The sequence below is a fragment of the Mercenaria mercenaria genome, chromosome 1 (genome assembly GCF_021730395.1).
Source record: "Mercenaria mercenaria strain notata chromosome 1, MADL_Memer_1, whole genome shotgun sequence".
NCBI lineage: Eukaryota > Metazoa > Mollusca > Bivalvia > Venerida > Veneridae > Mercenaria > Mercenaria mercenaria.
The window spans coordinates 17,181,142-17,208,503 of record NC_069361.1 but is presented as its reverse complement, the minus strand read 5'-3'; the positions used below and the strand labels follow the sequence as shown (position 1 = coordinate 17,208,503).

Sequence of the window (27,362 nt, the reverse complement as noted above, 5' to 3'; positions counted from 1 at the left end):
GAAAATTGCGGACAGACTGACAGACCGACAGACGGTTCAAAAACTATATGCCTCCCTTCGGGGGCATAAAAAATGATGTCAGACATTATTAACAAAAAGATATTTCAATGGATATGACAATTTTGCAAATAACATTTAATGATACCTAAGAAGAAGGCTATCAAGTTACCACATAAGGTATTAAAATGATTAAATTTACATAATTGCACTTATGAAGATATAACTATTGAGATAATCTGTACTATCAGATAAAGAATTACATATTTCATTAAATAAAATGCAATGCATTAATGTGATAAATATGAATATCAATGAGAGTAATCTCAAGGAATGTTTTACAATATATGGTTCTTGCTTTATGACAAATTTTCAAAATTCCAAGTCACCAGCATTGATCACAATTCTTTAACAAAAACACATAAAAATAAACATTTTGTTTATGGTTTGAAAAATAAAAGAGGACAAAAACAGAGAAAAAACTGTAAAACTGTAAGAATTGTAATTATGTAGATCCTTGGCATTAATCATACTTTTCTACTTTTTTTTCGATCTTGACATATTAAGTGGCTTAAAATATGAATCATATCTTAGTTAATGAAGAATAAAATGTTTTATACCTACATTTTCTTAATCACTGTTAATCATTTATAATCCAAAAGATTTAACTTTTTCACACACTATAATAATAATCCCTTACATTCAGGTAATTCTCACAGCAGAGATTACAATCACATTACATACTTTTTGCCACAAAAAAGTCAGAAAGTTTTCAGTAACTCCCCTTGTACTTCAATTCCACCTCATAACCTCTTACAATCTTTTTTATGACCTATCCTCAATACAGTATAACTAAAGTACTCTCTGTTTAACAGTTCTAACATGAAATAATCTTAAATTCCAAAGCTGATGTTGTTTTTTCTGTCTTTATAGAAGGGTGTCGAATATGATCCAGTTTCAAAAGATATGGAGTAATTAATACTAATCCAGGTATAATGACCACGGCTGTCCCGAGTCGGTAAACAACATATCCAACAATAGAATTTTCCCTAAATGTTTTTACAGTAGCAAGCTGTTGTATTTCAAATATTTACATTTTCAACTTGTCGAGGACTCTCTCAAACAGAGTTAATCCTCTTACGTCCTCTTTATGTCCACTCTGTCCACTCTTACGCCAATATTTGTCCACTTTTCTCACACTAATACTGTAATGAAAACTTTCACGGAATAGCGTTTATGGTTTACGAGATTGAAATGTTAGTTCAGTCACCAGTACAGATTAAGACTATTATAGTTAAACAAATATGGACATCTTTAGTTTGTTCTACTGATAGCGTTAAGCCTTCGTGTCTTGTTAACATCACAAAATTGCGCTGACTTGTTATATTTTCTGAACTTTTCTTACAATTAAATATGCAACTTTAACTGCAGAACTGAATTGTTTTGCAATGATTAAATTGTTGATTTTTAAAATGAATTTCTGCTCAAATATACATCAGTCTCAATAATAGCACCCCCACCACATATACCTCACACTCTCACCTCACATACTCACTTCTATATTTAATTATTTACCATTAAAAAGGTAAATTTAAATTTGTAATAACTGACTTACATTACAATTCACTTTTCAGTAAAGTAGTAAAGTCTTTAAGAATGTAATGAAATAGCCTTGTAACTAAAGCTAGCTATAATATCACTAACATATCTATGACTTATAAATTTTTTCTTCATGACCATATTTCCCTCAATAAGCACTTACAATGCCCACTAAACTCAAAAGGGACAGCATAGATCTATGGATGATGCGGTAATAAGTTTAATCCCCTGGTGAGACAGATGTTCTCCGTGACAATTTATTTGATGAAAGATAAGGTGTCTAAAGTCATTTGTCCTTCACCTCTGATCTATTCCAAGATGTTGGAATTACTTGCACAAAACAGGTTTGTAGTATGTATTACAGTATCCCAGAACACTCAGGTTAGTTTAACTGTCTGCTAAAACATTACTCAAATATTTGATAAAATTGGCAGCCATTATTTTTTTCCATGGCAAAATTAAATAAAATTGCAGAATTATTAAGTTTCTAGACATTTATTTGAACTTCTGCAAAATAATTTCTCTACCTTTTCCAGTTTATAATCAATCAAATTACCATGTTTTACATCTAAACACAAGAAATACTAGAAAATAATCTATCTAAAAGGTGATTCTGCTAATTATAGAATTCACAGTATTAAAATGATGTCATAAACACACTAAAATGGCTGCTTCCATGACCAGACATGTGCCATATCTATTTTTATAGTGGTCCAATTTAAAAATTCTTTCATCATCATGAAAGATCTGTTGATGGCTTTCATATGAAATCAACTTATTTGAGGCATTCCTTGAGGTTTAACTACAATAAACTACCGAGATCTGTTACAAGACAGCATCATGGGCTTACATGCAAATGGTGACTTTAGTTCAAAGGGAGAGAACTCATGACAGCTTTCATCTTTACAGGAAAACAATGTGGTAAAAAACAATAAATATATATTTAGCATAGCACATACACAATGGTCACTGGGGACTGTCCAGTCTATCATCATCCGGCCATTTATTAGAATAAATACACGGGGCTCCACAATTTGCAGCAAAAAGTGGGTTGAACATTACATATTGAAGACATGATAAGAAATTTACATTAATCAAGGTTAATAATGCAGTCACACACATTCAAATTAATTCAGGAATTTAATACATTACAAATTAAATGCTTACTCATCGTGTAAATAACTTGCATTAACACCAATTCCTGATAAACTATTGCAATTTCAGATAACCATTTCAACCAGCCATCTGACAGGCTTACAAAATGACCAAAACATTAATAAAATGTTAAGGCAAGACTTAAAACAAGCCATTAGTTTGTCATTTATCATGCTATGTCCACTTATGGACTGACCATTGAAGAAATGTATATAAACCTCACATACTGATAAGGAAGGTTAAACTGACCTCCTGGACATTCTACTTTAAAACTTTTAATGCTCTAAATACATATAACATTACTGGTCAGAGATTAATTTTCATGAATTTGTGCATTTAAATCCCTGTTCCGAATTATCTTACCTACAAAAATTTAACAGGAATCAACAATGTCATGTTCCAATGGAAACACCATTTTGATTGAAATTACAGTTTTATGCCAATGGAATAACACTAAAAACAGTAAAAAAGTGACTATTTCATAATTTCTTTAATTCAATTGCTGCGTAGCACTGTAAGACCTGATATGAAACAAATTACTTCATACATTTATGGAATTATCTGACCATATTAAATCAACAATAGTGAACTATTGAACTAATTATTGAAATATTCTCTCATTTTAATTAACAACCTGTCACCAATTAGCCCCAAGTAAACAACAGCTGCCCTGATGAAACAGGTCACTTTCTTTTATATACCATACCTGTAATTATATAAAGCAAATAAAATGTACAATTAATAACCTTCTGATAATACATTAGTTTGTCACAGCATGTTTGCTGGATTTTTTTGTCGGAACTGCCTGAAAAATATTACGCAGTACAACTTGAAATGACACTGATGTATTGTTCTTTATAAGAACATATGAGCCGTGCCATGGGAAAACCAACATAGTGGGTGTGCGACCAGCATGGATCCAGACCAGCCTGCGCATCCGCGCAGTCTGGTCAGGCTCCATGCTGTTCGCTTTTAAAGCCTATTGGAATTGGAGAAACTGTTAGCGAACAGCATGGATCCTGACCAGACTGCGCAGATGCCCAGGCTGGTCTGGATCCATGCTGGTCGCACACCCACTATGTTGGTTTTCCCATGGCACGGCTCATATATGAATTAAAAGCCTTTATCACTCTGGAGGTATGGTTGAAGCACTGCTCACTTTGAATCATGTTATATATCGTTGGTCTGATCATTTGGAAAGGACCATTTTTGCGCAAACATTTTTAAGTCATTTTCGAAAAAAGTAAAGTGTTCCCGCATCTTTTGCAAAGACATCGAATACATTATAGCCAATCGCAAAGGTCAAATATTGTCATGTAAGGAAAGGACGTATAATGAATTTCATCAAGGTGCGAAAAAGACGTATTTGCAATGAAAACACTCAAATATGCATAAATAACATATTTGAGTGTTTGTTAAAATAAAATGCAATAAATGAAGCTTTTTTTAAATTCTTTTAAATCATATTCATGCAGCGGAATGGTATGGTTTTTAAGATAGGTTTTTTGTGTCTCCTGAAAAATTAGCATTTTGCAAGTACATCATTTTCACTGATGCCGACGATATGTAGTAGCCTCAGGATGTACTTTAAGTCTGTACAAGTCTGTAAAAAAATTATATTCTGTTCCCTTCTTTTAGAAAAGTTCCCTCACCATTACTTACTTTGAAAGACTATGCCATCCAGCTTACTTGCAGAAATGTTGGTTACTGTATCCCGGTGCTTATTACCAAGTCTTGAATTAAACACCAGGAGAGTCAATCAGGCTCAAATTCAAACAACCAATGTTGAGAGTCATGGCTGACCATTATAGCTTTCCTTTGTTACTACAATATTTCTCAAATAAATAACATAACAAGATTGCCAATCAGTATCTTCAAGCCAAACAATTTATAGAGCAAAAATTGTCTTGTTCTGACACATGCCAGTATTGCCTATTACAATGGCAGTAGCATCAGAAGCATGTCCTGTATTACTGGCTGCTTGTTTATCTTTAATAATCCTACTGTCAAATATATGAGAGATGAGTGAATATAGATCCAAGGTTCATCACAGAATCGATCAGTGTCGGCAACAGAATGCACTAACTTGCACCTTACAGACTGATTATATCCTTGTATAAATCTATAGCTGATACATAATTAAAAGTCCCATAATTATATGACTCTAAATGAAATTTTAATATAAAAGGGGGTTAACTACACCTACTGATTATCATTTATAAAACTATAAAGGGAGATAATCATAATGACTTTTATTAGTGTGTACCAATATCTGATTCCAAAAACTGACCGAGTTGTAACCTTTGATTTAAAGAAACTACTTTGCATACATTATTTTTAACAAGAGGGCCCTGAAGGCCCTATTATGTTCACCTGACCTATTTGAACTATGACATAGTCTTGCTACCAACTAGACATGAGCCCCTTTAGAAAAAACAATTTATTTTAATGTTTTAAATTTCACTTTTACTATATCAGCAAAATTCTTTCTCAGCTGTCATTACCTATGTTCTGAGAAGAAAAGAGATTTAATTCAATAAAATCTATAATCGAGCTGTGCCATGAGAAAACCAACATTATTCAGCCAGTATCTTTCTGGAAAGCACCTCTTTTAACAGTTAATGGTACTGTCCAAATTGGAAGATGGACAAGTTCATAATAGAAATTTAGCATGGTAAGAACTAAAATCAGAAACTGAAATGAAAGTTGCCTGTCTCTGATACCACAGGGATTTGATCAGATCAAATTATTATAGAGGAAAACAGAACTATTACATTGTAATGAACCCATTTTTGTTAATATATGGACCATAATATAGTTAAATTATACGTTAATTTATACCAGTTTCATATCTTCTAATTGACAAGTATAAATCACATTTCATTCATGCATAATCAGCTTGTTACAGTAGCAAAAAGTGTTTGTCAGTGTGAATGAACCCTGGTAAAATATACCTAACCAAACACGCCTTTTGATGAATTACATCGTAACTATCTGAAAACTAAAAGAAGAAAAATGACATATCGTACCTCCATTATGAAGAACCATATTAAATTCATGTGTCAGTCTCGCAGCTTTTGAAAACTGAAATTAACTTTGTCAACATAATGAGGTCGTGAAATGAATGGCTGACAAAGTGCGCTATTGTGGACGATATTTCATGGATTACTATAATGATTCAATGTTTACGGGGTTTCTTTACGGAGAACAGATTTCACACAGAGTTGAAAAGTGTCAAAACATTTTTATAAAGATTTCTTATAAGATACTCAGAATATATTAAATATTATGTAAGTTTTACAGACTATAATGCAATCAAGTTTAAAAACGTACTGCTTTTTCTATACACTTTACAAAAATTTATGACAGAGTGACTTAGGCAATGATGTTCGAATTTAATTAACTATCTTTCAACCTTAAAATGCAAAACCAGATTTAGAAAAAAACATTTTGAAACAATAGTGCCAAACTGTCACAAAAACACCCTTAACAGCAAATTACTTTTGACTTTTAAAATACTTTAAACACTGAGCAGACTAGCTGTCAATTTTCTGAATTTCAATTAACTCAAGGGCCATAACTCCAGAGTGACTAATACTATGGAACCTGGCCAAGATAATACGTCAGTAAACATTCTGAATGAGTTTGCAGAACACTGGATAAGTAGTGCTAACCTTATTAATCAGAGACTGTTAATTTCCCAAATTTTTATTACTTCAGGGGCCATAATTCAAGACTGACCTGGACAATCAAGTTGGTTACTGAACTTTAATTATTGAGATATTATGTGACTCAAACTATCAATTTTTGCAATCTTGAGTTATTCATTATGGCCATAACTCTAAAGATACTGATCTGAACTGGCTGCCTTAGAGATTTTATAGGGATGTTATAGGGATTTTATAACAATCACTTGTTATTGAGCCGACACAGTCAATTTTGACCGATGCATGGGCCATATATTTTTTTGAACTGGCTGGTTAGTGAACTTTGCCTTGATTTTATGGTAAAATCTCTTAAATATGGTTAACATCAAAGAAAGATTTCTAAAGTTATTGAACGGACACTTTCAATTTTGGCAACTTCGGCCAATTCAATCACCGAAACTCCTGAGATACTGAAATTATGTCGCTGTATTTCAATGTTCTGTATAAATGTGGCTAGGAATAGAAATTGTTCTGCTTCGTTATATCTCTATAATATTTGCTTATATTTCTGCTTACATTTTTGATTTAAAGATTTAAAGGACAGGTCAGAATACAGAATTTCTGATTACCTCCCTTAAAAGGGACCAGCCTTCAGATTTAAATCAGAATATAATAATTTCCAAAACATGGAATTTAATATCATTAAGGCAAAGTACAGTTAAACTTGGTTCACTCGAATTCGACGGACTGTGAAAATTTGTTCAAGATATTGTCAGTTCGAGACTTTAAACAATATACAATATAAGGGGATTTTGCTAGGACCTTCAGAAGATGAGCTCCAGTGATTAAGGGTTGAGTGCTTGACTTATACTCAAGTCCGAGTGAACAAAGTTCCACTGTACAAGATAAAGTGCAGGCACTTTAAATGTTGAGTGCTTAATCCTTAGTATACATATTCAGGATATTGCATAGACAACAAGTATGCTTTTATAAATAAATGCTCCTTTGAACTCACCAATCACCTTGTTTTTCATTTTTATAAATATAACTAACAAATGAAACTACTGTTAAAATTTTGAAAAATCTGACACAAAATCCAGAGTTGGGCCCCTTTAATAAGTCTGACTTTGTAGTCAATCAAAAACTTACAAAGTTACTTTCACTGCGCTTTTCTGACAACTTAATTATAAATTTTGTCCATTTTTATAACAGATTCATAACTTAAGAATGAAAATTTTAAAACCTTTTAGAACTATAATTAATATCTTTTGGAAAGTAGTACTTGGTCAAATATTTGTTATTTTTCCTTTCCTTTAATTATTCATACGCATTAAAGATCAATTAATGTATTAAGTTCAGACATCCAGTAATCAGAGTGAATGGGTTCTCACATGAATATCAGCTTGTAGAGGAAATAATACAAATATTCTCATCAAATTAAAAACAAAATCCTTTAATGGCATAAGTCCGAGTTTCCGGTTATAAAAATTTGGCGTACTTAAAAATAGCAAAGTGTTTCAATTAACTCTGAATGGCTTCCCATCCTCCATTTTTCCCATTACAGTGGGAATTAAAGCTCATATTAGAACAGTAGTGAAATTAGCAGTTTCGAACAAAGACTCTGTCAGAAAGTGGGAGGGGATTTTGTAATATGCGGCAGGAAAAATTGAGCCCCGAGGCGTACATACACATGTCAGAATGAATCTTGTGACACTTTCACCAATGATTCAGATTACAATATTGACTCAAGATTTTCAAATTATGTGGAAAAAGGGATTTTTTAACGGGCTGACCACAAAACCACTTTATTCAATAGTAGTTGTGTTCGGCAAAAGTGTTAAATCAGTGTCACTGTGCAATGCAGAAACTGTAAACAAAGCTTTTATTTGCCACTATTGAAACTAATATGCAAATTTATTTTTAGAAACTATTGAAAAATAGCAATAATATTACAGTAAAATGTAATTTAAAATGCCGATTTCATCATTTAATTAAACGATACATTTCTAAAATGACTCCAGTCTCATTCAGTATCACCCACACCAAACAATTTATTGTGCAATAAAGGGACATAAAAATGCAAATCAAAACACATTTTTTCTTTCTAACAATGACAAAGAAAAAAATCAACATGGAAACCAATCTTAAGTCAAATCATTTCATTTTTCTGCCATGAATGTAATTATCATTTCATATTTGCCACGAACACAGGCAGACATCTTTTGTTTCATCAACAGCAATATGAAATAAAGTCAAACTAGAAAATGCTTTTGTAAAACTTGGCATGTCCAGTCATCCCGCTAAATTTCAACACTCTTGGCCTAGTGGTTCTCAAGTCACTGTTCAGGCTCCTGTGACCTTGACCTTTGATTAAGTGACCTCAAAATAAATAGGGGTCATCTACTCTGCATGATCAATCATCCTATTAAGTTTCAACATTGTAGGTCAAGTGCTTCTCAAGTTATTTCCAAAAAATGATTTTACATGAACAGGCCACTGTGACCTTGACCTTTAATTGACTGACCCCAAAATCAATAGGGGTCATCTACTCTGCATGTTCAATCATCCTATGAAGTTTCAACATTCTGGGTCAAGTGGTTCTCAAGTTATTGATCAGAGCTGGTTATCAATGTTCAGGCCCCTGTGACCTTGACCTTTAACGGAGTGACCCCAAAAACAATAGGTGTCATTTACTCTGCATGAACAATCATCCTATGAAGTTTCAACATTCTGGGTTGAGAGGTTCTTAAGCTACTGACCGGAAATGGTTTTCAATGTTCAGGCCCCTGTGACCTTGACCTTCCATAGAGTGACCCCAAAATCGTTAGGGGTCATCTACTCTGCATGACCAATCATCCTATTAAGTTTCAACATTCTGGGTCAAGTGGTTCTCAAGTTACTGACCGGAAATTGTTTTCAATGTTCAGGCCCCTGTGACCTTGACCTTTAATGGAGTGACCCCAAAATCAATAGGGGTCATCTACTTTGCATGTACAATCATCCTATGAAGTTTCAACATTCTGGGTCAAGTGGTTCTCTAGTTATTGATCAGAAATGGTTTTCAATGTTCAGGCCCCTGTGACCTTGACCTTTGACGGAGTGATCCTATAATCAATAAGGGTCATCTAGTCTTTATGACCAATCATCCTATCAAGTTTCAACATTCTGGGTCAGGTGGTTCTCTAGTTATTGATTGGAAATGGTTTTCAATGTTCAGGCCCCTGTGACCTTGACCTTTGACAGAGTGACCCCAAAATCAATAGGGGTCATCTACTCTTCATGACCAATCATCCTATGAAGTTTCAACATTCTGGGTCAAGTGGTTCTCTAGTTATTGATCAGAAATGGTTTTCAATGTTCAGGCCCCTGTGACCTTGACCTTTGACGGAGTGACCCCAAAATCAATAGGAGTCATCTACTCTTCATGACCAATCATCCTATGAAGTTTCAACATTCTGGGTCAAGTGGTTCTCTAGTTATTGATCGGAGATGGTTTTCAATGTTCAGGCCCCTGTGACCTTGACCTTTGACGGAGTGACCCCAAAAACAATAGGGGTCGTCTACTCTAGCAGCCCTACAACCCTATGAAGTTTGAAGGTTCTAGGTCAAATGGTTCTCCAGTTATTGCTCGGAAATGAAGTGTGACGTACGGACGGACGGACGGACGGACAGGGCAAAAACAATATGTCTCCTGGGGGAGACATAATAACCCCATATTCAAGGAATAAATTTACTATCATCTTTTATGTGCAACGTTAAAATCCTACAATCGAAACAAACATTCAAAATTGTTCAACTAATAAATCAGAAGCAAGTTAACTGAAGACAACCCTGATTACTTCTGTGGAGAACAGTACAATCAGCCAAAGGCCTTTTAACTCTCACCTGAATTAAAGGATTGCTATTAATGATAATTTCAATGTCAAGGTCATAGAGACACAAGGACACCACACTTGACCGAGAACTTGCGCCCACATTCATTGCATCCAAGTCTGATTATAAATGCTTTTAAAATGTGGACGCTGAGAACAAACAAATTGTGAACATTATAGGGAACAAACGAACTGTGAACAGACAACGAAAACAAACAACTGACATTCAACATCTTAAGTACAATCGCACGCATTCTATTCATGGTCACGAGATAAAGAAAGCACAAAGTCATGCTTGTCACCTCGGAGCTTCCGTAACAATCAAAGATCACAAAGTGAATTGCATATAGCATATAAATAAAATACTGAAACAGCACAATATCACCCCCATCCCCTATCACAATGCTTCCCCCTACCCTCACCGGAGCCACCAAAAAAAAAGGAAAAAAAAAGAAAATGCAGCACCATCTGTGTAAATTTCTAATTTCGTTATTTTAACGTCAACAAGTAATATTGTTTCGTTACCTAACAAAAGACAAAAAATACCATCAATCATAATATCAGCTTAAACGATTAAACTTTGTCTAACGACGCCAGGCTCATTTCACCAAGGAATTAAGGGACTAAATGCTGCCGATTAAGTTTCAGCAACTTTCAATCAAGAATATTGTCAAATAACTTCTGGCCCAACGAAATGTCACATTCCATTTTCTGATTTAAATATTCAATAATTTGTTAAAGATGAAACAAAGACTCGCTGTACTATCACTGTTTTAACAAGATGATGATTAAATTTTCTCAGATATAATTCCCTAATTTTTAACCACTGAGGACTGAGATAACATATGATCAAGACAGAATTCTTTCTTCTCTCCCAAGTGCAAATTGTGACTTTTTTCTGGGTAATTGGTAAAATTTTGGATTTATAGGTCTCTTTAAATATTCAGCAAGAACAATGCCGCCTGAAAATATGGCCTTTTTTTTCTTTTCTTAAACAGACATTCAATCTGACGATTCAGCATATTATGCTCCAACTACTTTTTAAGGATTATGACTTCTTTTTTTCTCATGCTGCAAAAAAGCTTGCAATGTCAGCAAATGAATCCTTATGGATTAAATCTTTCAGAAATACAAAATGTAGTAAGATTGTCCCCCTTTGTTGATTTACACCATTTGTTAAATGCAATATTTATTCAATAATGCCCAATAATAAATGTAAAAGACTTGGAAGTGATGACTGTATTTAACTTATCAACATATTTATGTATTTCATGTAAATATTATTGACCATTTGCTTGGGAAAGCTGCCATTTATCCTAGGTTCCAGGTTTCAAATCCCAATGGGGGCATATCAGTCTGGTAATGTTTTCATCCAGGTAACAGGCTCATGTGACTGGGACTAAAAAGTTATCTTTAACAATTAATATCCAAAACAATTATTTTGAGTTAAGCATCAGATGCTGACATAAAATCTTTCACACTATTTGTTAATTGCAAAATGCTCAAAAAGGAAAGAAATAAATCCCATTTTCCACTTTGTCCCCTGCAAATGGCATTCCAACTAATTACTTTATTTTTTCATTAACTACGGTGTAATCAGTATCTAACAATTACTACACTGATGAAATTCAGTCAGTCTGGATGCAAATTAGACATGGAAAAAATGTAATAACCACTGTCCCATGGCCAAATATGGGACTACTTTGTGAGGCTGAATTTAATTACACAAATAGGCTATACTGATAAAGCCGCTGAATTGACTAAATTTCTCCGTTACTAACCTAGATCAGATTGGTCCCCTGCATGGTTATTTCATTCAATATACATATATCATAATTACATTATGGTTCTCTATAAGCAAATCCTAGAAAAAACACCTACCATAATTATGTAGATATGGATTCTTGATTAATGATTCTATGAAAAAAATTGTAAATCACGGTTTATATTCAATAAGAAAGTTATAAGGTACTTGTTTAAATTACATTTTATTATCTCCCTTTATTTAAACATGAATGACTAAACAAATTTATTCTTGAACTTCTCTACAAGGCAAATTATTTTCAAAAACAATTTATATCTCAAGATTGTTCTGCAGCTGTGCAATGCTGTATATATTTTTTCTCTGTTGTTTCACCCTACAACTACATACCAACTCGACATCAAAAGGGGTTGACTACAATGCCAACAATGTTTTAAGGAGCATCCTTATAATGATATCATAGATAAAAGTTTACATTCCACACTCCTTCAGCTTACTGCAACTGACATTAACTGTTTACCAGCAATACAATTTGCTGTATCTGGATTTTTTGACCAGATTATCAAACCAGATTACCATACCTGAGTCACCTGGAGTTAGCTTTTTACCACAGGTGAAGGCCTTTGAACTTTCTCTCAATACATAACACAGATGCCACCTTTGTAAATGGTTCTCCATAGGCGATGAAATTCATTTTGATAAAAGCATAAGAATGTTATATAGCATCACATTTACTGCTGACAGAAAAACTGATTATTTATGATTTTATTGAATTTGTTTTATAAACAATACATACTGTGCATTTGTAACTGTCTGAAATGCAGTTTACATAAGTTCTTACCCCTTTTTGAAGCAAAATCATTATTAGAATTATTCAAAGTTTACACTGGTGTACCAGACTGTAGGATTGTAAGATAATTTGCACTAAAAAAAAAAAACCATCCAACTACATTTGTAAAGTACTTTCTTTGAAAATAGTTAACCAGTGTCTGCTGCAGTTGTTTGCTTCATCAACCTCAAGTACAACACACAAATTTTTTTCCTGTATTTTTTTCTTGCCCTTTCCATCAAAAGCTTCATCCCTTTGATAATATTTCTTTATAAAAGAACAAAAGTTCTTTTTTTTCTTGTATGCATCAGCTGTAATAAAATTACCTCCCTTTATAACTCAATTGGCAATGTTAGCATACATTCTGAAGATAGTTAAATTACCAATATCTCTGGCTTTATACATATAGATATAAAATATTTATTTCTTTGTATGCTGCAGACTATCTAAATTAATATTTAACAAAAAAAATCATTTTAACAATCAAATGTTTTTCTTAAATTTGTAATTTTTATGTAACAGTAAAATATTTTGTTCAGAACTTTACTATCAATATAATTGAGAATAAAAATAAAACTTGCCTTAATATCACATGCAAGCCGGATATTACAGTAATAATCTTTACTTTTGATGCAGCATTAAAATCTGTTTGTTTATTCTGGGAAGAACTGTTGTAATCAAAATGCACCAAGATTACATAATTTTGCTGTTTAAATGCTCATCAAATGAAGTGTCTTAAGATGCTCTAAAGTGAAACTTTATCTTTACTTCAAAATGAAGTCTGTTATAATTGCGAGCTTTTCAAAATTACATACAGGATAATGTTCCTACAATGACAAGCTGCAAGATAATTTCATGTTTACAAATCCTGTCCAAAAATCTATGTAAACCCATCAGGTGCTTAGAGTATGCAGATCTAGGACAATTTAAAGGGCCCAGCAACCCTTTCAATTTTACACACCCACCAGTGAAAAAATGTGTTAGTTTGTGGTCAAGTTTTGAAAAACAGCGGAAGTTTGTACAATGATGAAGTACTTAACAGGCAAGATGACCACTTGGTGACCACTTCAGATAAAATTGGAATGACAGTCAAACATATTAGTTAAAATCAACAGATATATATCATATAAAATTTCTTTTATGTGTCATCCCCACTTCATCCACTATGCATATCCACAATAACATTTTTGACAGTAAACTTCATACAACTCAAAAGTTAGACTGAGTAAGAGGCTAATTTTAACCAGCAGAGTGGCTGTGTGTCTGAGCCCATTGAAAGCAATGGTTTGTTTGACAGACTGTTTACCTGGCATTGCTACTTTACCCTGAAAATACCTTTCTGTGGAACAGAATAGAAGAGTTCCAAACATTCCTCTGTAAAGACCCATAGCACTAAAAACAGGTAGTACGTAGCAGTTGTCCAAACAGAGAATATATACAGTCAATGTACAGTCTCATCTATAAAGGGAGGCAATAAAAACAATGGATTTTATAATAATTTATGCTATGCTAGTCAAATATTCAAACCTATTTTAAATATCTAATGTAACATTAGTCACTGAATATAATTTAGAAACAAGCAAGAAAATGATACATTTTATCTTCATAACAAAAATGTGGCAGCCACTTTAACAAGGACATTCATTATGACCATTTAACTGCTAGATGGCAGTACCCTACTTAGACTCTGTTTCTAGTCCTTTGGGATCATGAAGCAGATTTCAGTTGTTCAGTATAATATAGATCATGTACTACATTTCCTAAGTAGTACAAGATCAAAACTGAAACACTGTTTAAAAAGTTTTACCAAAACGTTTTTATAAAATTCCACATCTTACCAATGCAGCAAAAATGTATCCAAACAAATTCATACAGTACTCCAGTGTCACTCTGCTCTCAACATTTACCAAGAAGTTGCTCCGCAAAGGTATGTTAACCTCATTTTTCATTTGGGTACATACCAGTGTGTCAACACCCCTCTGACAGCCACTCTAAACTCATCACATAAACCATTCTCTCATTATTAGCCCCATCCTAAAATTATACCCCATATCCAAGCCCTAATGAACCCTATTGAAATTGACCCTCCTTCTCAATACAGTGTTACCATTAACTATCAGGTGTGAGGGGTGATAAATAAATATGTGACAGACAAGTGATGTAGAGTGTTATGTAAGACACCTCATGCTGGACAACCCACTTAAATACACCCTTTCACAGGAAAATGATTGACTTCAATCTTTAGGACCTGTTTCATTTCCATTTGTAAAAAAAATGCCCCATATACAGATTACTTAACTTGCACTTCTCATTTTTAAAGGCAGTGTACAAATGACATTATGCAAATAAGGCTTTGAATATTTAACACACAGTTCAATTTTCATATTTTTAATTACTTCCCTTTTATAGATACTATTAAGAACTGTAGTAACAAAAATTCTGGTTATGAACATCTCTAGTCTGATAAAAAAGTGAATCGCCACTGGCTTGAGCATCAACTGCTGGAGCACCTAGACTGAGCCATTCATGTTGCCTCAAGCCGGTTTTCTTATTCTTTCTATGTTAGGATCACTTGAAGTCATGGATAATTCAAACATTTTATTCATCCACTTGCTGCTTTACTGTAACTTCATTTCAAAGAAATAATATTAAAAGCAACGAAGACATACTTGTAGAATTATGGCTATTTAATAACAAAATCAAAGAAGAAAACAATCCTACCCATAACTACAGGGCTTTAAGAATATAAATGACATCAAATAAAGAAGACCAAAGTAAACTTGTACATACAATAATCCTTCATATGTCAAACATTAAATAACCACAGATTTTACACACCTTCTAAAATAAAGAAACTTGTCATTTGTCTTCTGTGTTAAAAAATAGATGTCTGAGTGCTCTTCTTCAATGGACAGAAAAATAGCAAGACAAAAGTACTCTCCTTTTAACATAATAAACCTAATTAGTTATGATTAGCCTATTCTTTACCTGTGCAAATACCCCACCCACTTAAATGTAGTTATCTCATGACCAGTAATCTTGTCTTTTTCAGTGACAAGAGCACAGCCAGCTACTTTAAGTAATTAGCTATCTAAGATGAAAGCGTTAAACCTTAGTCCATTTCAATCCTATCTGAAGCAAACAAGGCAAGGAAGACCGTTGTCTTTGAGTCTTTCAGACTTTCAGCCAGTCTGGCTATAAATGGTTTATGAAATTGTTTTTGTCAGATTTTAACACCAATTTTCAACAGCCTCTTTCAGTAATGTGATTGTAGTCATTTGACCTTTCAGCATTTCCTACACTTTATAAATGTATCCGCTCCAACTTGTACAACTTCCCCACATACATCAAAGACAAAGAAGTCTCCCCTCTTATACCATCTTTGGACATCTGGCAGACCATTAACCAAGTCTTTCAATGATTTAACCTGCTGACATACTTTTTGACCTCAAGTACCCCATTTTTTGAACTTTACATAGATTCCATTCTGACTAAGATATGATGAAGTTGAAAAAGTGATTTGACCTAATCACCTAGTTCTTTCAAAAGTGACCCAGTTGCAAATTTATCCAATATTTTAAACAAAATAAACATTCCAACCAAGTCTCATCAAGATCAGGTAGAAATGTGGCCTTTTGATTGTTTACAATATCTTTCTATGATTTGACCTAGTGACCTAGTTTTAACTTCAGGCAATCAAGTTTTATTCTTGATCTAGATTTCATACAGAAATACATTCTGAGAAACATTTAAGAAGATCAAACAGAAAATGTGACCATATACTTAACATGGTATTTCTATGACTTAACCTAGTGACCTAGTTTTTGACCTCTGGTATACAAGTTTTGATCCTGACCTAGATTTCATAGAGACAAACATTTTGACAATGTTTTAGGAAGATCAAACTGAAAATGTGGCCTTTAAAGTATTATGTTAATCTATGATTTGACCTAGTGACTTAGTTTTGACCTTGGGCAATCCAGTTTTGAATTTTACCTACATTTCAGAGACAAACAGTGAATTTTTTAAGAAGATCAAACAGAAAATGTGACCTCTATTGTCAACAAGATTTTTCTACATTTTTGACCTAGTTACCTAGTTTTTGACCTCAGGTAACCCAGTTTTAAACTTGCCCTATATTTCATGAAGACAAACATTCTTACAAAGTTACATAAAAATGAGGTAGAAAAGGTGGCATCTAGAGTACTAACAAAGTTTTCCTGCTAATTGGCCTAGTGACCTATTTTTTGATCCTAGATTACCCTTTAACAAACCCTTACAAAGATTCATTTAGGGTAAGTTTCATTAAGATTAGGCTAAAATTGTGACCTGTAGAGTGTCAACAGACAAATTGTTCACGACGACACACAACAGACACAGAGTGATCACAACAGGTCACGTGAACTGAAAATAGGATAATAACAAGAAATTTAAATATTTTCTGTTTGCAACAAAAAACTATTTAAACAATATGAATATCTGTAAAAACGACTTCAGTACCACGACATTCAGATGTTAAAACCTCTCTGATACTCTTGCAACCCAGAATAATAGTCTGAGCATACCTTTCTCAATGGCTATTTAGTTAACTTATCTATAATTACAGGCCCCTGTGGTTTCCTTGACAACTTATCGCATATATACATTACTAACACCACAGGGGGTTGTAATAACCTACCTAATGTCTAGCACTCTATCAGACATCTACAAGATTTTACACCTAAAAACATTGGGTTTTCTTTTAAAATATATGCTTTTTTCCCCATATAATAATAGATAGACATTTTGTGCACTAAAATTACAGTCATTGACCCCTTGTTCATACAGAAAAAAATGAAGGCTTTTCATTTTGTGAAGTGAAGTGCTGAAATATTGATGATCATGTTGCAGACAGTTGTGTAAAGCACTTTTACTGTCTTAAGGATATCTCAAAGGGGAACATATTGATCATAACAGTCATATTATCTCTTTTGTTTCTGTACAAGATTACAGGCAGACCGTTTCCTTAGATTTCGGGTTGAAATAAACTTTTTGCACAATATTAACCCTTATCCTGCTAAATTTCTAAAATGGTCTGATCTATCATTTAATTTGGGCAGTAACCATTTATTATTTGAAGGGGTGTTTACTGAAAATTTACAGACTAAAAAGCGAACAGTGCAGGCTGATCTTGGTCAGCACTGGTCGCAAAGGCAAAACCACATACTGCCAGCAGGCCTAAGGTTAATTGAGGAGTCAGTAAAAAAGTTTATTATGTAAGTACGCTAAAGACCTACCATTCAAAAGAGGGCTATATCTGAATTATAATTATTTGTTTGTCCTAATAAATTAAAATTTATATTCATTAATTAAAACTGTAGATTATTAATGAGGATTTTATCCTTGCTCTGTAATATTACATGCCGACAAAATGCTCTACCTAATCTTCATATAGTCGAGCTAAAAATACAATGAACAAAATTTTCTTTTCTTTGGCCTCGTGCAGATGGAATGAAAAACAGAAGCGGGAGTTTATCTTTGGGTGAAAATTACATAATCTCACAATTCTCTCATTATCTGAGATAATCATTGTTCTATCTTGCCAATATCATCAGCAAAACCAATGTATCACTTTTCCTCCTACCTTCCAGGCATTTCTTGAAGACATTATCGCTTCATATCTTCATATGTTTATTGAAATCTAAATTACCTTTAAATTCTAAATTGTTTAAATTTAATCTATCGTTGAAATTTAAATTACAGTTAATGACATACTGGAGGATATCTGTGATTAAGTAAAGCTGAATATTATGTATCAAATTTATGATCTACAGATAAACTTCAGCTAAGTACCAGACATTCAAATCAAAAGTTGCCAGTCTGATACAGCTGCTAGGCTTAGAAACATTTTTCAAAATTATCAAATTAACAAGAGCTGTCACCATTAGTGACAGATGCCCCCAAAGCATGCCCTAGAATGCAATAGTTGTCTGTGCAAAATATGCCAGATCAGGGTTAGGGTTTAGGGTTAGGGTTAGAGTTTGTGACCTTGACCTTGATCTGAGAGATCCGGGTCATAAGCGCAACACACCTTCTAAATATGGTTGACATTTGTGTCAAATTATTTTCAAATCCCACTATGAATGTTGAAGTTGTAACGGCCCGGACAAGAATTTGCAGGAACGCACAGACGCTTGCAAAGCGCGATTTTAATATGCCCACCTTCGGAGGCATAAGAACAAAACGTCCACAGTTATTTCATCCAAAACTCATGAGAGAAAGTTAAGAAGAACTTTCAGTAATAACTGGAATGGGGGTTAAACTGGAAATTCTGAAAACAGGAATGTAATTGTTCAAAAACAGGATTATAAACCCAACAAACCAAATAAATTAGATATAAACTGTACTATAGAATGATTAAATGAATTAAAACAGTAATTTTTCACCTATGAAATGTATCTGACATTGGTCATTATCCTAATTAGTGTGACCTCTATTTTTCATCATAACATGGACATGCTCTTATAAGCTTGGATAAGCATGGATTCTAATTATGACAATGAAGAACTACTTCTTTTAATTTATGATTGTGATGCAGACGACAATTTCCCCGCCAAAAAACTTATATATTGTTAGTCTTTGTCTTTGTACAACTCGTGCAACCCTAATACTGCTGATGGTATACTATTCATAAGCATAATGAATGCGAGCTTCTGTGTTATAACAAGAGGGCCATGAATGCCCTGTATTGCTCACCTGACCTATTGACCTCAAGATCATCAAGATTAACATTCTGACCAAGTTTCATTAAGATATGGTCATAAAAGCGGCCTCTAAAGCATTAACTGGCTTTTCCTTTGATTTGACCCTGTGATCTAGTTTTTGTTCCGACATGACCCAGATTCAATCTTGACCTAAAGATCATCAAGTTTAATATTCTGGCTAAGTTTCATGAAGATACATCATAAATGTGGCCTCTAGAGTGTTAACAAGCTTTTCCTTTGATTTGATCTAGTGACCTAGTTTTTGACCCCATCTGACCCAGATTTGAAACTGACCTACAGATCATCAAGATTAACATTCTGACCAAGTTTCATTAAGATATGGTCATAAAATTAATGTGCCCTCTAAAGTGTTAACTAGCTTTTCCTTTGATTTGACCCGGTAACCTAGTTTTTGACCCGACATGACCCAGATTCGATCTTGACCTAAAGATCATCAATTCTAACATTCTGACTAAGTTTCATGAAGATATAGTCATAAATGTGGCCTCTAGAGTGTTAACAAGCTTTTCCTTTGATTTGACCTAGTGACCTAGTTTTTAACCCCACCTGACCCAGATTTAAACTTGACCTATAGATCATCAAGATTAACCTTTTGACCAAGTTTCATTAAGATATGGTCATAAATGTGGCCTCTACAGTGTTAACTAGCTTTTCCTTTGAATTGACCTGGTGACCTAGTTTTTGACCCCACATGACCCAATATCTGACACGTCCAAAACTTTATTGAGGATAACACTCTGACCAAGTTTCATTAAGATTGGACAAAAATTGTGACCTCTAGAGTGTTAACAAGCTTTTCCTTTGATTTGACCTGGTAACCTAGTTTTTGAACCCTCATGACCCAACATCAAACTCGTCCAAGATTTTATTAAGGGTAACATTCTGACCTAGTTTCATTAAGATTGGGCCAAAGATTGACCTCTAAAGTGTTAACAAGCTTTTCCTTTACTTTGACCTGGTGACCTAGTTTTTGACCCAAGATGACCTAATATCGAACTCGTCCAAGATTTTATTCAGGGTAACATTCTGACAATGTTTCATTAAGATTGGGCCAAAATTGTGATCTCTAGAATGTTAACAAGCTTTTCCTTTGATTTGACCTGGTGACCTAGTTTTTGACCCCAGATGACCCAATATCGAACTCATCCAAGATTTTATTGAGGGTAACATTCTGACCAAGTTTCATTAAGATTTGGCCAAAAATGTGACCTCTATGGTGTTAACAGTCAAATTGTTGACGGACGGTGACAGACACAGGGAGATCACAAAAGCTCACCTTTGAGCACTTTATGCTCAGGTGAGCTAAAAAAACAAACAACACTGGACTTCCAGCAGCAGCAATCTTTCTAGAGCAACTTCCTGTAACAACAGACATACCTGAAGTTTCTGTGAACAAAATCATTTCATAAAGCATCTTCTACACAATACAGTCTTACCAACAATATAGCAGACACCACTAGTTCTAGAAGATCAAAGAAATTTCTCAACAACATCCTCTTTACTATGAAAATATCTTGAAAGCAGCCACAGTCCATCAATTAAAGAACATGAGGATAACAGCTATGTTTTCAAAGCAAACAAAAACAAACTTTCAAACATTGTTTGTTAACAACATCATCCAAACAGCTGCCTTCTGACAAAAAGCACCTTTAACAGAAGCAACTCTTTTGCTCTTCTCTTATACAGTTTTTTCTCCCCCAATAATTTAAGAAGACTTGGTCCATACCTCACTATGGTACCAACAACGTAACAGTATCCAACAGACATCACAGACTGTTTCTATACAATAATTTGCATTTCTAACGACCTTAATTTTTTCTGTGCTTTTTGCATTGAAAGATCTTTTTTTTTCTTCACCACAGTAGTTTGTAGGGTACAATTGGGAATTCTGTCTCAAAATCGGGGAACAATTTTTTTTTTCAGCTGGAAATATGGCCCAATAACAGCTATAAAATCAGCTCCCCCTAAAAAAAAAACAAAAGAGAACTCTACACAATATGGAGAAATCAGAATCTGTCCCATGTAAAGTGCACAAATGATCAATGTAAGAAATGCTTGGAGGATGTTTCCAGGGTGATTACAGACTATTTTCCTCTCATTCTCCTACTATAATTATATTGGTAATTACTCAAATAATGGTGTCTACTGTTGACCCAGTAATCATGTCAAGGAACAAATAATGACCTGAAAAACTGCAAATCTTCAAGAAAATTATCCGGCAAAAATGCTGTATTATCTAACAAAATAGTTTACAGAAAAGTTAAAGGTAAATACATAGCTAAACATAATCTTGTATGATGTTTTCAAAATTTAAAGAATATCTCTTATCTGTAAAATAATTTGACGACCCATTTTCTATTGCCTCCACCCCACCCCTCCCATCCTCCACCCTCCTCAATAATGTAAAGGGTTTGTGAAAGGTTTAGTAAATATCACAATTATAATTCGCAAGAAACTTTTCGACAATTTTGTAAAATAAGACCAAATGTTCAGTTAAAACAGCACCGGAAACAAACTGCAGCTTATTTTGTCCTCAGAATCTTTCTAATTAAAAGTCTTTCCATTTCTTTTAATACTGCAAATGGGGTTTTTATTTATTACCAAAGGTGCAACTCCTGTAACATCTCAATACATATAATCTACAATAATTGGTTACTAGGAACTAAATCAAAAAAACACAATTTCCTAGTAGCAACTTTGGCATATTAAAGACAATTTATGAGATGTTTTCAGCCAATATAGACTGTTTTATTACCATTTATAACAAAAGGTTTCCACAAAGCAATAATTATCAAAGGCAATAATCATATTTCAGAAAACACTGACTCAGTGCACATTCAAGAGACTTTATTCTTATTAATTTCTTTGACTTTCCTGTAAAGATGGATAACTTCAGAAACAAAGCAAAAGACTAAAACACTCATGTATGAGTTCTGTCAATGCCATTTTCAATGACATCGACAAGCATTGTGGAGACCATAGTTGTTCACCTTGACATTGGCCATGGAGACCAGAATCATGTTCATCTTCCTGTTCACCTTGACATTGACCATGGAGACCAGAGACATGTTCATCTTACTGTTCACCTTGACATTGACCATGGAGACTAGAATCATGTTCATCTTACTGTTCACCTTGACATTGACCATGGAGAACACAGTCACATTCACCTTGACATTGACCATGGAGACCAGAATCATGTTCATCTTACTGTTCACCTTGACACTGACCATGGAGAACACAGTCACATACACCTTGACATTGACCATGGAGCCTAGAATCATGTTCATCTTACTGTTCACCTTGACATTGACCATGGAGACTAGAATCATGTTCATCTTACGGTTCACCTTGACATTGACCATTGAGACTAGAATCATGTTCATCTTACTGTTCACCTTGACATTGACCATGGAGAACACAGTCACATACACCTTGACATTGACCATGGAGACCAGAGTCATATTCATCTTACTGTTCACCTTGACATTGACCATGGAGACTAGAATCATGTTCATCTTACTGTTCACCTTGACATTGACCATAGAGACTAGATTCATGTTCATCTTACTGTTCACCTTGACATTGACCATGGAGACCAGAGTCATGTTCATCTTACTGTTCACCTTGACATTGACCATGGAGACTTGAATCATGTTCATCTTACTGTTCACCTTGACATTGACCATTGAGACTAGAATCATGTTCATCTTACTGTTCACCTGACATTGACCATGGAGAACACAGTCACATTCACCTTGACATTGACCATGGAGACCAGAGCCATGTTCATCTTACTGTTCACCTTGACATTGATCATGGAGACCAGAGTCATGTTCATCTTACTGTTCACCTTGACATTGACCATGGATACTAGACTCATGTTCATCTTACTGTTCACCTTGACATTGACCATGGAGACTAGAATCATGTTCATCTTACTGTTCACCTTGACATTGACCATGGAGACCAGAGTCATGTTCATCTTACTGTTCACCTTGACATTGACCATGGAGACTAGAATCATGTTCATCTTACTGTTCACCTTGACATTGACCATTGAGACTAGAAGCATGTTCATCTTACTGTTCACCTTGACATTGACCATGGAGAACACAGTCACATTCACCTTGACATTGACCATGGAGACCAGAATCATGTTCATCTTACTGTTCACCTTGCCACTGACCATGGAGACCAGTCATGTTTACCTTGACACTGACCATGGAAACCAGAATCATGTACATCTTACTGTTCACTTGACATTGACCACTGAGACCACGACACCTTGACACTGACAATGGCGATCACAGTAATGTTCATCTTACTATTCACTTGACATTGACCATGGAGACCAAAGTCATGTTCACCTTGACATTGACCTTGGAGAACACAGTAATGTTCACCTTGACATTGACCATGGAGACCAAAGTCATGTTCACCTTGACACTGACCTTGGAGACCAGAATCATGTTAATCTTACTGTTCACCTTGACACTGACTATGGAGACCAGTCATGCTCATCTTACTGTTCACGCTGACATTGACCAAGGAAACCCGAGTCATGTACACACTGACCTTGATCATGGAGACCAAAATCATGTTAATCTCACTGTACACCTTGACAATGATCATGGAGACCACAGTCATGTTAATCTTACTATTCACCTTGACATTCACCATGCAGACCACAGTCAAATTCTTGTTACTGTTGATCTTGACACTGACCACGGAGACCAGAGTCATTTTCACCTTACTAATTGCTAATCTTGACCACAGTTACCACATTCAAGTTCTGATACTGTTGACCCTGATTATTGTTCATGGAGACAAACTGCAGTCAAGTTCCAGTTGCTGTTGACCTTGACAAGGACAATGTTGACCACAGTCTTGGTTACTGATGATCTTGACCATGGAAACTAGTTCCAGTTTTGCTACTGATGGTAAAAACACTAACATTGACCATGATAATCACATTCAAATTCCATTTCTATTGACCTTGGCATTGTTCATGGAGATAAACTCAAGTCAAGTTCCAGTCACTGCTGACCTTGGCATGGACAATGTTGACCACAATCTTGGTAACTGATGGTAAAAACACTAACATTGACCATGATAATCACATTCAAATTCCATTTCTACTGACCTTTACATGGTTCATGGAGACAAACTGCAGTCAAGTTCCAGTCAATGTTGACCTTGACATGCATGGTTCATGGAGACAAACTGCAGTCAAGTTCAGGTTACTGTTGTCCTTAACATTGTTCATGGAGACAAACTGCAGTCAAGTTCCAGTCAATGTTGACCTTGACATGCATGGTTCATGGAGACAAACTGCAGTCAAGTTCAGGTTACTGTTGTCCTTAACATTGTTCATGGAGACAAACTGCAGTCAAGTGCCAGCCAATGTTGACCTTGACGTGGTTCATGGAGACAAACTGCAGTCAAGTTCCAGTCACTGCTGACCTTGACAATGCTCATGGAGACAAAATGCAGTCAAGTTCAGGTTACTGTTGTCCTTGACATTGTTCATGGAGACAAACTGCAGTCAAGTTCTGGTTACTGTTGTCCTTGACAATGTTCATGGAGACAAAATGCAGTCAAGTTCTGGTTACTGTTGTCCTTGACAATGTTCATGGAGACAAAATGCAGTCAAGTTCAGGTTACTGTTGTCCTTGACATTGTTCATGGAGACAAAATGCAGTCAAGTTCAGGTTACTGTTGTCCTTGACATTGTTCATGGAGACAAAATGCAGTCAAGTTCTGGTTACTGTTGTCCTTGACATTGTTCATGGAGAAAAACTGCAGTCAAGTTCCAGTCAATGTTGACCTTGACATTGTTCATGGAGACAAACTGCAGTCAAGTTCCGGGCAATGTTAACCTTGACATTGTTTATGGAGACAATCTGCAGTCAAGTTCTGGTTACTGTTGTCCTTGATAATGTTCACAAATACAAACTGAGGTCAAGTTCTGGTTACTGTTTGATACTGCATCTGTACACAGAGACAACCTGCAGTCAAGTTCTGGTTACTGTTCACCTCGACCATGACCGCTACTGAACCTACATTCAAATTTCTTTTAAACTTAACCCTCTATTTTAGGTAAAATAATAGTTAATGCTAGTTAAATTGTGTATTATTTAAAAAATTTAAGTTGCTCAATGAAAAGTGAATACTTCTTTTATAAGAATTTCAAAAGTGAATACATGGTAAAAGCAAAGTGCCTACTAAAATCTGCTGGACAAATTACAGTTATCATTTCTATTTTTTGATTAAATTTTTATCAAGCTCAAGCCAATCTCTGTTCAATTTCATAACATACGCCAAATGAAAAGCAAAACATCTGATATTGGTGTTTTGCCACGGGTTAGCTATTTTGTCTTGTATTTTGTTCCAGATTTGCATATAAAAACCATTTTTCAAAAGAACGGATAATTAAGTTCTAGTGTTCAGCAATGGAGTTGGCAATTATGTCACCAACCTGCCCCTGCGCGGGACCCAAAGGGATTCATACGACATGTTTATGAGTCCATATTCAAAAGGCCGAGGCTAAACTGTTGAAATTGTCAATAAAAGAATTTTGAAAGCTGTTCAAAATGTATTGTGCTAAAATTTTGTGCAGCGGTTATCTTTAACATGTCCCGTCATGTTAATGCAAATTTAAATGGATAGCGAAAAGCTAACTATCCCCTATAAGATTGATGCATTTTTTATGCATTAAATCTTCTATATCCCTTCTTAATCTTTTACTTGACATTTTTTATTTTAATAAATACTGCAATTTTGAGAAGTGTGTATTTAGTCCTTAATATATGCAAATTCAAAGACATGCCAAATGGTTACACTGTTGAAAATTTGTCTAGTAATGGCATTAAGATGTAACAGGACTTTGTGGGATATAGTTTGTTTCATTACAAAATCCTAACATTTCAAATTATTTGAATCAAAGATCATCACTGATGTATTGTAGATTAAATAATACTTGAGATCAGCTTATTTTCATAAACAAAGTGACATGCAAATTCAAAACGCTAAATAATTAACTGCATTATATCCAGAAGTATCACCTATTACAATTAAATCATGTATATTTGCCTAATCCCTATCAAATCATGAATGTTTGTCCAATCCATAATCAAATCATGAAATAAACTTGACATGACAATATATCCCATCTACAGTACTTGCTTATGACACACAATGTGGTGTGGAGGACACATTTATCTCACGACTCATTCCCATGAACAGAACATATTAATCCCACAACTTAACAATTCTGTGTGCAGGATACATTTATCTCATAACTTACAATAGCATGTGCAGGAGACATCTACCTCAAAAATTATAACTTCACTACAACCTCATTTGTACAACATAATAATTTACCTTATACCTTAATTACAATTTATAGGATATACTTTTATCTCCAAGCTTACTATCTCATTGACAGGACACATTTTCTCTTGGGTATAAAATATTTACATCACAACTTACAAGCTTATGTGCAGGACACATTTATCTCATAACATAAAATCTTTTGCACACAATCTCATGAAATTAATTACATGAGACATATTTATCTCATGACTACACTCTTATGTGCATATTTATATCATGCGCAGAGTAAATTTGTCTCACAATTTACAATGTTGTGTCCATTTTATTAAACGACTTGAAATCTTGTGTGCAGGATACATTTATCTCACATGAAATTAATGTAGTGCAGTGTGCTAGTTG

At 34.4% G+C, this 27,362-nt stretch overlaps 1 protein-coding gene across 7 annotated transcripts in view; it reads right to left on the bottom strand.

Moving 5' to 3' along the window:
- LOC123544879 (kinesin-like protein KIF26B) overlaps positions 1-27,362 on the bottom strand; it is a 245,457-nt gene that overhangs the window by 137,929 nt on the left and 80,166 nt on the right. Inside the window, exon 1 of one of the 7 annotated variants that reach the window (XM_053540963.1) lies at positions 622-1,178. The exons of the other annotated variants lie outside the window; for them this stretch is intronic. The gene's annotated coding sequence lies outside the window, so the exon portion shown is untranslated. Of the gene's footprint in view, positions 1-621; positions 1,179-27,362 lie in introns of those variants that run through there. 7 annotated transcript variants of the gene reach the window in all.